This window comes from Pteropus vampyrus, unplaced genomic scaffold, assembly GCF_000151845.1.
Source record: "Pteropus vampyrus isolate Shadow unplaced genomic scaffold, Pvam_2.0 Scaffold12, whole genome shotgun sequence".
Classification (NCBI taxonomy): domain Eukaryota; kingdom Metazoa; phylum Chordata; class Mammalia; order Chiroptera; family Pteropodidae; genus Pteropus; species Pteropus vampyrus.
The window spans coordinates 987,880-1,001,517 of NW_011888793.1; the positions used below are offsets into that span (position 1 = coordinate 987,880).

Here is a 13,638-nt window from a genome sequence, read left to right on the forward strand (position 1 = left end):
CATCTTTTTGTAAGATCAAAAAAGCACCAGCATCAAAACTTGCAAAATATGTGTCAGTGGCTAGGAAGAAAATTCTTAAGACAAGAGGGCACTCATGTATGACATGCTGCATCGCCTATGATCGTGGTGGCACAGAGGATGCATTAGGTGGAAAAACAAGTACATCTATGGTGCTGAGTTGAAAAATGATTCAGAAGAGTCAAACCAGTCATGAAGAAAATTGGAAAATTACTTGAGCTGATTTATCTCACTTCTGTTATCCTTTTAAAGTATGCACAAGAGTGAGATATGTGTTAACAAATTTGTGCCTAAATAATTCTAAAGAAACCCTCTGAATAAAAATTGTAAGTGATAAGTCATTGTTAGTTTAATTGGCAGTTTTTTGTTCCTTAGTGCTACATGGAACAGGAGTATCTTACAATCAGGGGCTATGTTTTCTTCTAGGGGTATTATGGTTTCAGGTCTTATGTTCAAGTTTTTGATCCTTTTTGAATTGATTTTTATGTTTGATATAAGATAGGCATCTAATTTCTCTTTTTTCTTTCTTTTTTTTTTTTTTTTTTTTGCCCGTTTTCCCAACACCTTTTATTGAAGAGACTGTCCTTTTCGCATTGTATATTCTTGGCTCTTTTGTCATATATTAATTAACCATATATATGTAGGCTTATGTCTGGGCTCTCAATTATGTTTCATTGACCTATGTGTCTGTTTTAATACCAATATCACATCATTATGATCACTACAGGTTCATAATAATAGCTTGAAATTTAAAAGTATAATACCTCCAGCTTTGCTTTTCTTGCTCAAGATTGCTTTGGCTATTTGGGTCTTTTGTGGCTCCATACAAACTTTAGGATTGTTTCTTCTATTTCTATGAAAAATGCTGGTGGAATTTTGATAGGGATTGCATTGAGTCCATAGTATATATTTTCTAATTTGGAGAAAATTTATCACCAAGACCTGGATATGTAATACATGTTATTATAGTGTTTGGATTAAATGGTCAAATATTTTTATTACTATATGTCTTATTAGATGGGTTTCTCTCTTGTAGCATTTGCACTGGAATAATTCACACAGGTAGAATAGGAATTTGGGCTTTTACCTATTAAAAAGTGATAATGATTGAGAAATTATGAATGTGATTTATGTCTTCAGTGCCTTGGATATAAATTCTTATCTATACATAAATAATGGGCAGTTGTAGTAGAAATGGAATTTCCCACTCCATATTTCTACTAAGGTCACAATTACATATTGCATAATTTAATTTTTTTTTTCCCTCTGCTTATGATATTGAAAGCAAACTTTGAAAGTCATTAGTTTAGAACGAGTTAAAATGAGAGAGCTATTGGATAAGAATTTGGATATCTGCTGCCTGTCTCTGAATAAGAAAATAGTGGACAGTTAACCATAATTGGCATTTTAGTGACTTAGGCAGTAGCTTGGTTGTAGTAAGAAACTTTCCTGGGAAGCAGATGAAAGCTCTCAGATATTCATACAGATTCATAAAATGCTGATGGGATCTGCTCAAATTTCTATAAAAATGCTGTATAAAAAATCAGGAAGTATTTAGTTTTCCATCAAGAGGCTGTTTTTCATCTCTTGAGTCAATAATTCCTTTAAATTTCCTATGAAGCAAGGGAAAAATTTTTCCCTATAAAACTGAATAGGCAATTGTTTTGTTTACCTATGCAGTTACATAAATGTCCCTACCACACATTTTATATTTTAGGTGCCAAAATAAATTAAGTTATTATGGAACCTTTCAAGTTTGTTTTAAAGAGAATAAAATTGCACATTCTCTTAGTAATAAATTAAGTATATATTACTATTTTTATATTTTCAAACTTATTTAAAAATATGACATTAGGATGATCATATCAATGTTAATTTCCTTTTGATTGTATAATTATATTATCTATTGATTTTTTTAATATTTGAATTTAAATAGTTATACAATGGTTTGCCTCATTTGTAAAGATAGCTATTTTACTCATTCATTCATCTGTTCATTTAACAATTACTTATTAAACACTTATGTACCTAAAACAATGTTAGGCACCATGGATTCAATGGAAAGTTCCAATTAGGGAGAAATAGGATAGAATAGAAAAACGTGCAAGATTGTAGAATGCATTGGTGGTAAGTACATAGAGTGGTTAAGAACTGGAAATGAAGGGCTTAATAGGGGCCAGATTATGAATGTGGCAACTAAGAATTTGTGCTTCATCTTAAGGGCAGTGGGGAACTCATAAAGATTTAATCAGGAGATCAATATGATTAGATTAGTATTTTAGAAAGATCACTTTTGGCTGCCATATAGAGAATAGTTTGCAAAGAAACTGGGAGTAGAGCAACTAGGTAGAAAGCTGTTGTAATAATTCAAGCAAAGATGATGGTGTCCACAGTAGGTAGAGACAGCTTATAGACAGATCTACTCATTAGAGAATATGTGTAGGGTTAGATGGGAAGAGAATCTGAAATTCTTAGGAAAATAACATTTAAGAGAAGGGTTGAGGAAAGAGAACCCACAACAAAGACTAGAAAGAGGAGTGGGGTTAAATCCTGGAGATTGTTTTGGGGGAGACCAAAACTAAATGTTATACTGTGTTACTTATGTGCCTAGAGAAATAAGTGTTTTGATGTTTTTATTAGGTGAAGATAAAGTCGCGGTTCCCTTTTTAAAACAAAGCAGAGACACGGCACCCAATAAGTTATCACTGTTATTTGGTCAGTTGTCAGTAGGTTAATAATTATTTTGAGAAAGAGAATTGGAGCAAACTTCCATGCTAAAATACTCTCTAAGAGATTTCTTGGGGTTTATATCAGTAATGAGGCTAATCTATCAGCATCATCATGCTATTTCAGGGATGCAGTAATGATAAATGTGATGACGGGGTAGCTCTAGAGCCTCTCAGCAATTAATCACCACCTTACAATTATCTTCAGACATTTATTAACATTTAGATTTGGTTTTAACAATCTATCATAGTCCTTTTAAGTAGGAGGCTTCTAAATCCCAGCAGTTGTTTTCATTAGCTGCCAAATAAAGAGAAATATGACCATGTGCTCTGTACAAGTCAGAAAAGCTAGAGAAAAACAATAACAATAACACAACTTAAAAATGACTGCTTTTCATTCAAATCTATATTTCAAATAACATTTTAAATATCATCATTATATTTTTATTAATAACATCTAATTGGTATGAACAGAATATAATTGTTACCATAAATAAGTAATTAAATTCTACAACTGTCCTATGAAGTCAGTACTATCAGCATCTCCGATTGATCAATAAAGAGCCAAAGACCCCAAGTAGTTCAGTTTATACATCTGCAAGTAGAATAACTGGTATTCAAATGTAGACCTTCGAATGCTATGCTCTACTCTTTGATCATTCAACTTTTCCAGTGGTTTTAACATGTGCTTGTTTGTCTTTTGAGTACAGTTTCCTGTCTATAAAGAAGCCTGATCTGTAACAGCTTCCAGTACCTACCACTTTGCCACAAACCAGTACCTGTGATGACACACAATAGCCTTTTGATAAATGCTAATGGTTAATGGTTTTAAGAGAATGGATCAAACATTAAATGTGGATTTTTTTTTAAATGTAGGTATTTTTAGATACTTAACATTATGGGTAGAAAAGGCCAAAAAAGACAAAATAAACTCTAAAATGCTATATCTGAATCCTTTTGAGAGTCCTGCCTTTCAACAAGGCAAAGATTAAAAGCAAAGAAAATATCAAAACTGATTTTTATTTAAAACAATTTTTTGTGAATAAAGTACCTTAACCAATTGAATAGATTTAATTTTTTTATTTCTTGCTATTTTAAATATTCTTTTGAATGTCCAGAGACAATTTGTGTTGTTTTATACTGAGAGTATTATTTTTATACCATCAGACAGAACACTTCAAAAAGCAATAGAAGACAGACAATTCAATTTCTACGTGGCAACTTTGCTTATAAATATGGTGGGTTTTAGAATGCTGAGACTAGTAAATCACCATAGTAGAGTAGTGAGTTTGGAGTACAGAAACAATGATTTTCATAAAAGTAGTATTTGTTCATTTATTGATTAGATTATGTTTATTGAGAAATAAATGTGTACCAGATACTATTATCGTCGATGGGATACAACATTGAATAAAGCAAAGTCCCTGCCCTCAGGAAGCTTACGTTCTAGAGAAGAAGCTTAACAATAAAGAAGTCAACAAATGTATATTATAATGTCAGGTGGTAATGGGTGCCATGATGAAAAATGAAACTAGGTTTGGATAAAGAGTAAAAGGGGAGTTGTTTCAGGATGGATTCAACATAATTCCCAATGGGAAATGTAAGACCATTTAAAAGTCTCTTAAATATTTTATCTACACATGTGGAAGGGATATCATTTGGTCGTTGGCACTGTAGATTTGAATCTATGTAAAAATGAGATACCTTATGTGCATTCTAAGATAGCTCCTGATTTTTCGGAGACCTCATAGTTACACTTTTTTACCTAAACATAAAATAAAAAGAGATGATTCATTCTTTGTATCTTGGAAAAGCCTCAAAGAGCCCATCACAGCTGTATAAATTACGTATAGCTATGTCATTTTTATTCCTAGTAGCAGGAAAGACTTTAGCCCTAGGATTAAAATGCTAAATGCACCCTCAGGGCACAGAAGGCCTGAGACAGGAAGGATGAGTGTCCCCACATTGACTACTGAATACAGAGTTCTAAATTTAGTATGTATTTTCAACTTGGCTATATTTTATAGTACTTTATATTTGTAATCATTTAATAGCTATATTAAAGAAATCTTGGAATTAAATAAAAGCTATCAATGTTCCCTTTAAAGAGTAGAATTATTTTCTTCCAGAGTCTAGAGGCAGTGCTATCCAAAAGAAAGATAATGTGAGACTTGCATGCAATTTTAAATTTTCTAGTAAACTCATTACAGTAAAAAAAATGATAAAATTAATTTTAATAATATATTTTATATCACCCAACATATCCAAAATATTATCATTTCTGTATGAAATCAATATGAAAATAAGTCTTTGAAACCTACTCTGTATTTTACTAACAGCATATTTCAATTTGAATTAGTCACATTTCAAGTGCTCAATTTGGTGGCTAATAGCGACCAAACCAGACAGAATAAGGCTAGAAGTTCTTTATGTTTTGAAGCAACCTTCATTTTATTTTATTTTTTTCCAAACCTGTTTTGGGCCTAGAGGTCTTTTACATTTTGTTATGCATGTCCTCACAACAGATATATTCTGATTGTGGAGGAAGAACATAGAGACTTATTCTACCTGTGTCATTCCCTCCTCATCTCTTTAGGTTTTGTCTGACAGAAGCTTGTCAGGCTTGTGAATAAAGGAGCAATAACAATAATATTGATCAAAAGAATGTGCTATGCATATCTGTCATGCAGGGGTCTCAAATACATGACATCCAAAAATTCAGTGGCACTCTAATTGTGAAAGTCAATCTGATGCATTTGTTGCAAAAGCAAGCAACATAGAGGATTCTCACTAGCTTAAATTAGAAAGTGACATCTTTTGAGTTAGACTATGTCATGGAACTAAAAAAGGTAGATAATGAAGAATCCAAAAGTACATTACCCACACCTCAGTTTGAGTGCCCTCAGAACCTATCTAAGCAATTGTCATTTTCAAAGACTCACCTCTAACATTGTTTTGATCCTGGATCCCTTCCTTTTTTCTTAATTTTATAGCCCTGAAAAAGAAAAAGAATCTGATTGGCCCATCTCATGTCAGGTTCCACTGCTGGACTGTTCGTCTAAGATAAGATGTAGGGCGATGTAATAAAGACTGGAAGTCTATCTCTGTATACCAGGGACCATTCTCAGAAAAGGAAGAAACACTGTGGGCTATCAGTGTTCCACCTCAAAGAACAAGAGGGACAGGAAATGCCAACTTAGAAATAGTGTTTATGTCACTAAATTGATGTTTTAAATTTTCTGTGCTATGCCACTGAACTTTGCCTCTTCATTTGTATTCCCAACAGCACTAAAAAATGGTGGAATGTTTTTTATTAAAGCCTCTTAGCATCGACTTATTATATTTAGTTTCTTCGAAGGTATTGAGCTAGTTACATTTTAGTATAATTCAAGTGGCAACTCCATTAAGAATAGATTCAAGAAGCCAATAACTGATATAAATGTAAAGAATAAATAAAAATTTCAGGATATAACAAGGGAAAAATTTGAGACTATAGAAACAATACAGATTATGAATAATTAATTATAAAAAAGAAACAAGCTATACTGGAGTACATTCTTTCTTCCTCCTTATCCTACTAATTATTTTTAGTAGCAATTATGCAACCTTACATTATCGTTATATTGTGTATTTGCTTCTTGTCTTCCTAACCCACTGGCATTTAAATTATATGACAATAGAGCCTGCTAGTTATGCCATGTCTTCTAGAACAGTATCTGGTACATAGCAGGCATTAAATAAATGTTTTTTAAATGAATTAATTAGTCAATGAAAACATTAAACTCTCTGACTACTTTTTGTTGCTAGGATAAAATAAAAATGATGTGTGGAAATATAGAGCTGAAAATGACCTTGGGAATTATTTCTGTTTTTCTACTTTCTAACTGAAATAATTTAGGCCCTTGTACATATACCCTTTACCTAGGAGACTACAGGAAAAAAAACACAAAATGTCACCTACAACCAGATTTTAAGTTTACAAATGTACTATGCTAATGTCAAGAAACCATAAGATGTCTATTCATTGCCAAGAAAATTGTGTAATTCCTACTCCTCTGGCTTCAACATCCTCGAAGCACAACCTTGCTCCTCAAACCCCTAAAATGCTGAATACAAATATAAAATATTTACTAAAAAATTTAAATTTGGACCTGAAATGTGTTCTAAAGAGACTTCAAATATATATTAAATATACACATGACTATTTTACATGCCTAGGTATTGTTTAGTCCAAAATAAAATAGTAGAAAACAACAGAAGAGATGCATTTTTGGAGGGTAAGATGATCACTTTGAGGAGGGACTCTGGCTTTAATTTATTAAATAGTTATAATAAAAAGGCCTCATGTTTTCTGTTGTGGAGGTTTTGTAGCTACCTTTGTTTTACTTCAAAAGATAAAATAAATGAGCAAAAAGAGTAAGCAGTGCCTATGTAATCCCACATCCCTTACCATCTGAAAAATTACCAACATATCGAAAAGAGAATGCTCATGATAGTAGCTCAAAATTATAAAAAGAGTAAATATAGCATGCATTTTAAAAATACTTTCTATTTTTGAAAGACTTCTTTAGAAAACTTTAAAAGTTAAGTAATTGTGATATACCTTCTACCATTAATTAAAGGATATATTAATACACAGTGCTGGGGGAAATTTGGCAATTATTCTGGAAAACTGATCTTAAATTTCTAGAATAGATGACTTTATTCATGGCCAGCTTTGGAGTGTTGGCCTTGATTTATAATATTGTTTAGTAATTAAGTTTTAGAACATGAGCTTTTTGTTAGATGAAAATCATTCTGTGTTTGTACACATTAATATTTTAAAATTGAAATTGAGTGATTACGAAAAAAACGGGCATTTTATAGTGAAGTTTTATGGATGATAGTAATAAAAACCTCACAGGGAAGCAATATATCCTACTACTTTATATGTATGTTGTCGATTCACTGCATTCATGTATGTTAGAGCTAGTCTTGTGGATCCTGCTACATGCTGCATCTACTTATTTATTAATAATTTTTAGTTGATGCTTATTCTAGTGGTCCCAGGTTTGAGCTTTATTGCTTTCTTTGATTCTGCTGGAAGTGAGAGGTAGGAAGCAGCCTAGCTTGGAACAAGGATAGCACAAGGAGTCAGTGGGGCTAATCTCTCTCTTTTTATGGTCTTCTATAATCCAAAATGTCGAATCTGGTGCCCAGCCTTTATGCATGCTGCTAGAGCTCTTATTAATGGCTGCTGAATATCAGACACTTTAGATCCCACATTCATACAATAAGTAGCTGATTAGAGATGTAAATGTGCTGGGAGCCATGAAATAAATACACAGGGCGCTGGGTTTGCAGGCATTTCTTGGTTTTGGCTGATGAATATTTCATCCTATTAAGCACTTGGAACAAAGTTTAAAAGCTTTGCCAAAAACTCAATTTTAACAATTAAGGCTTCTTGTACATTCTTGTTCTGAAAGTCTTTGTATTTATCATATTGAATGTCTAAGGAGAGAAAATAGGTTTTAAGTCTGTTACTGGAAATTACTTGGGATTTTTTTTGGAGGGTGGTGAACAGTAAGTGTAATTGACCTAATCTCTCTGTGGAAACAAGAGCCTCTTGGATCTGCTACGGGCAACTGGCAGAAAGTACTATAATGTTCTTATTTTATTCCCAAGGCTCTGAGAATGATGACGATGGACTTTGTTATAAACAGACTAAATGACATATCTTTTAATCATAACAATTCTTTTTCTTACAAGAATCTTATAAATCTATTAGTCAAAATTACCAAAATGGTGGACCTATAGTTTTAAAGATGTTTTATAGAGTAGGAGTGAGAGGGGAGTGTTTTCAATTTCTCTCCTCCAAAATGTCCCTGAACATTTACCCAATTCAACCACATAAATGTGTGTGAAGTAATTTCCTCCTTCGTTGTTTTACATTTCATTTCCCTTCACTCTGGCTTTCTACTCAAATAATCATCATTTTCAAATTTCCTGTCTTTTTCAATGATACTTAGAATAATCTTATCCATTTAGCCCTCTATGTAATACTCTTTCTCATTTAAAGAATAAAGAATATTGAGAATGAAATAAATGCTTTTCAATAATTTTGAGAAATGAAAAAAGATTGAAAGAAAGAAAGCAAGGGAATGACAGCTTAACTGGTCTGATACTTATCTGTCATATTAAAATTCAGTCTGTTGTGTTGGGATGCTTATTTCTCTTTTATAAAAATGTCTGAAGATTAGGGAGTAAATGAGAAAGCACAGGGAGCTGTGAGGATTCTGAAAGCATTGACTGGACAGAACTGTGGCTATTTTTTGGTCTTGTTCTTAATTTGTACACTTGCACTCTACAACTAAATCTTTTTCTCAAAATGCCCAAGGAATGGTAGAAAATACTAAGGGTTTCAAATGAGAGAGCAGAAGAAAGGCTAAAGCCTCTCTGGTTACAGTCTTCATATATCACTATTATTGTATGCTGCATTAAACATTTCAGTTTCCCATTCAATAAATCTTTCCGCGGAAAAAATTAATTATCATGGAACAGATGGCCTCAGACTTTGGACAAGATTTGCCAGAAACCAACAGGGACTTCAAGGGAGGATTCACCAGAAACAAGGTTGTTTCTTGAAATCATTTCTCAAGGATAAAAGAAGTACGTTATGCCAAGAAGAAATGATACATTATCTCAGTCTGTTCACCTGAGTGTTGTTCCTGTACACTAGGACGAAACAGTAAATAAGTTGTTTTTCTCATTGTTTGAGGCCGCAACCTTTCATAGCTTGATGTAAATCAAGACTTGTATAATATTGACATTAAAGCCAGTAAAATCAGAGTGATGTAATAATGCCATTTGTCAGGACTTCCTTTCCAAACCAATCGTTAATTATTATTCATTGAAATAAGACTTGCCACTTGCTGAACCAATTTCTGTGAGAAGAGAACAAGAACAAAGATGAAAGCAAGAGAAATGTAAAAGGTGCTTACAATTGTCAGTAAAAGAAAACCTCACTCAAACAACCTGAAATTAAAAAAAAAAAAAAGGATCATCTCAATGAACACAGAAAAAGCATTTGAAAAACCCCAACACCCTTTTATGATACAAATACTAAAAATGTTAGAATAGAAGGGAACTTCCTCAATACAATAAGTGGCATTTATGAAAAACCCACAGCTAACTTCATATTTAATGGCAAGAGAATGGAAGCTTTCTCCCTTAGATCAGGAACAAGGCAAGGATGTTCACTTTTGCGACTGCTATAAACTATCATCATGGAAGTTCTAGCCAGAGCAATTCAGCAAGAAAAAGAAATAAAAGGTATCCAAATAGAAAGAAGTAAAATTATCTCTATTTACAGAGGGCATGCATGGTTCTACATACAGGACATCTCAAAGAATCAACAACAACAACAAAATATTAGAGCTAATAAATTCAGCAAAGTGGCAGGGCACAAGATAAACATACAAAACTCAGTTGTATTTTTATACACTAGCAAGAATCAGTCCAAAAAAAATTTTAGAACACAATTCCATGTATAAGAGCATCCAAAAGACTAAAGTACCCAAGAATAAATTTAACCAAGGAAGTAAAAGTTTTATACATTGAAAATGATAAAACATTGCTGAAAGACCTTTAAAAAGAATTAGTTAAATTGAAAGACATCTTATATTCATGGATTGGAAGACAATATTGTTAAAATGACACCTCTTCCCTTATACCTCCTTAACACTTGGCAACAAGGAATCTGTTCTCTATGATTTTGTTATTTCAAGAATTTCGTATATATTGAATCATATAGAATATAACATTTCGGCATTAGCTTTTTTCTTCTCTACATAATTTTCTTAAGATCCATTCAAGTTGTTGCATGTGCCAATAGTTTGCTTTTTTTATTGCTCAGTAATATTCCACAGCATGGATGTATTACAGTTTGTTTAACCATTCACCACTGAAGGACACCTGGGTTCTTTCTGGGTTTGGGCTGTTACAAATAAAAGGGCTATGAATAATTGTGTACAGGATTTTGTGTGAAAATAAGTTTTCACTTTTCTGGGATGAATGCCCAGGAGTGCAATGACTGGGACATATGATAGTTGCATGCTTAGTTTTATAAGAAACTGCCAAAATATTTTCTAGAGAGGCTATACTATTTTCCATTCCCCTTAGCAATGTACGAACGATTATTTTTCCACATCCTTACTGGAATTTAGTACTATCACTTTTTATTTTAGCCATTCTGATAGGTATGTAGTAATAATCTCATTGTGGTTTGAACTTACATTTTCCTAATGGCTAATGTTATTTGCCATTTCTATATACTCTCTAATGTTTTTTATTTTTCCGTTTTCCAGTTGTTTTGAGAGGTCTTTATATATTCTAGACAGAAGGCCTTTGTCAGATATATGGCTGGCAAATATTTCATCCAGCCTGCAGCTTGTCTTTACATTCTGTTCACATAGCCTTTCATAGAACAAAAGTTTTTCATTTTCATGGCATGCAAATTATGAACTTTTTCTTTTGTATATTGTGTTTTTGGTGTCATGGGACAGTTTTCAATGTTAAATGTATAATTTCATTATAATCTTCCGAAAATGGAAAATTTATGTGAGTCATAAATAGACACCGATGAATAACAAATTAACTAGAACACTGTTCCTTCACTATCTTGAATAAGTGGGGACATACTAAAGCAATACTTTAAATTACAGAAGTTTAGTATTGTATTATGTTCATTCTTAACTATACCTTTCAGGAGTACAAAGCAAGAAATCAGATGTTCTTAAATAATATCTATAAAATAACTACGCCAATTCACTGCAAAAAATGGCAAAAGACTGTTTTAGAAAAGTATGATTTTTATCTATTGAAGAATTATAATAAGCTGGTTGAAAATATAGTTAAGGTACTTGATAAAATATAGGACTCTCAGTTAAACTTGAATTTCAGATAAACAGCAAATACTTTTTAAATATGTGTGTGCCAAACATTGCACAAGATGTATTTACACTGAAAAGTTTCTTTGTTGTTTATCTGAAATTCAGATTCAACTGAGTGTTCTGTATTTTTATTTGCTAGATTTGGCAACCTTAAATGTGGTACAAATTCTTTAATAAAAGAGGTACTAATGAACTACTTAATGAAATTCACAAATTAGATATTTGGAACAAATATCCTTTCTTTAAATTTAACTTCTTATTACATTTTGTGTTTACTCAGTTTAAGTGGCATCTAAAAAGCATTTACATGAGAATCAAAGAATAATAAAACTAGAATGAACCATGTTCAAGCCTTTCAATTTACAGACCTTTACTGCCACTGTAATTCTAGGTATAGAAGAGAGAATAGATGTCCCCTTCCTAACTCCCATCAAAGTTTCAAAATTTCCCCGCAACCTCAGACTATGTAAAAAGTACAAGCATTTTACAGTCCATACCACTTAGGGACCTAATAATTTGAAGCCCAAGGAGATTTTCCAAGAGTTGGCAGAACTAATTGTATCTTTACAGGTATCTACTTTAATAATTAAGTAGATAAAAAATGAAATTCAAATAGTAGCCTATACAAAGTTAATATTTGCTTTGAGAAGATGATAGATATTTAATTGAAAAGAGTTGACGAAATTAATAGGGGGTTCCAAATGTGAGGGCAGAAAAATAAAGCCTGTCTAGTTAGTTTTCACCTATTTCTATCACTAAATGAGAGCCCAAGTCACAGGCAATAAGGATTCAAAGAATATTATAGACATTTTCTACAGCCATGAGTATTCTGGGTGACACATCTACATCACGCCTAAGTATAGGTTTGTCTCATTTCTGTTTGCTCTCTTGTTTTAATTTATTTTCTTTCAATTTTTTCTATATTAAATATTTTTTTTAATCTTTCTACTCCCATGAAAAACATATTACCAAAAGATTTCAGTAACTTACACAAAATCTCTAAGGAGTACACATTCTTTTAATTTGTGCTTTAATTATTAAGTCAGCCAAGGCTCAATTCATTTAATGTTCTTTAAAAATATGCATAGATTCACAGCTATGTAGATTGGAGAAAGGATTAATAATATCCAAGAAGAATTCAGTTTGATGAAAAGTAGAACTGTAAAATAAAGGCAGCCAGACACTGGAGAGTAAGAAATGATAAAAGAAGCAAAGCTGTAAAGGTCAGATTATATTGTGAGATGAAGTAATAATGGGTTTTTGAGCCCGTGTAACTGCAGAGAAAAAGCTCCTACTGGTTTCCCAACTATGTAGGCTTTTGGCTGTCTGGTCCTTCATCATCTAGAAATTTAATTCCAAAAATGAGACCAGAAAAGATCCTAAAAATGTCACCTTTCAAATTTGCATATCACCTCTCTCTCTCACCTATTCCTCAGTTAATGTGAAGCCTTGGGCAAATCCACCTTTTATTGATTTCAGTGGCAAGAAAGAAATCATGGAACTTTACACACTATTTAACTCTGTCACTGATTTTTTTTTTTTTTTTTTTTTGTAGGCGAGGCAACCCTTGGTTGACCTCACAGATTGCAAGGGCCTTGTCAGTTTACAATCCCTTATTTTTTTTATTTTTTACACCTACAGCACCTGGTGTTCCTAGGTGGTCTCCCATCCAAGTACTAACTAGGCCTGGCCCTGCTTAGCTTCCGAGATCAGACAGGATCAGGCTCGTTCAGGGTAGAATGGCCATAGACTTGTCACTGTTTTTTTTTGTTCTGTGGAAGGGCACTGTGTGTTTTTAAATGTGGGTGCTGAACATGATATGAAAACAGGAAAAACCTGTTATTCCTCCTATAACTTTCAACATCATGTTTATGCCCTCACCATTGCTAAATTGAGAGTAAAAATATCAAGAGGAAAGTAGAAAGATTAAGCAAGTAAAAGTTATTTTTATTTAAAATATTTGT

General features: G+C 32.6%; 1 pseudogene; it reads right to left on the bottom strand.

Annotated features, from left to right (window-relative positions):
* Positions 1-13,306: 13,306 nt before the first annotated feature.
* On the bottom strand, positions 13,307-13,425 carry LOC111732970 (annotated as a pseudogene).
* Between the last annotated feature and the right edge of the window lie 213 nt (positions 13,426-13,638).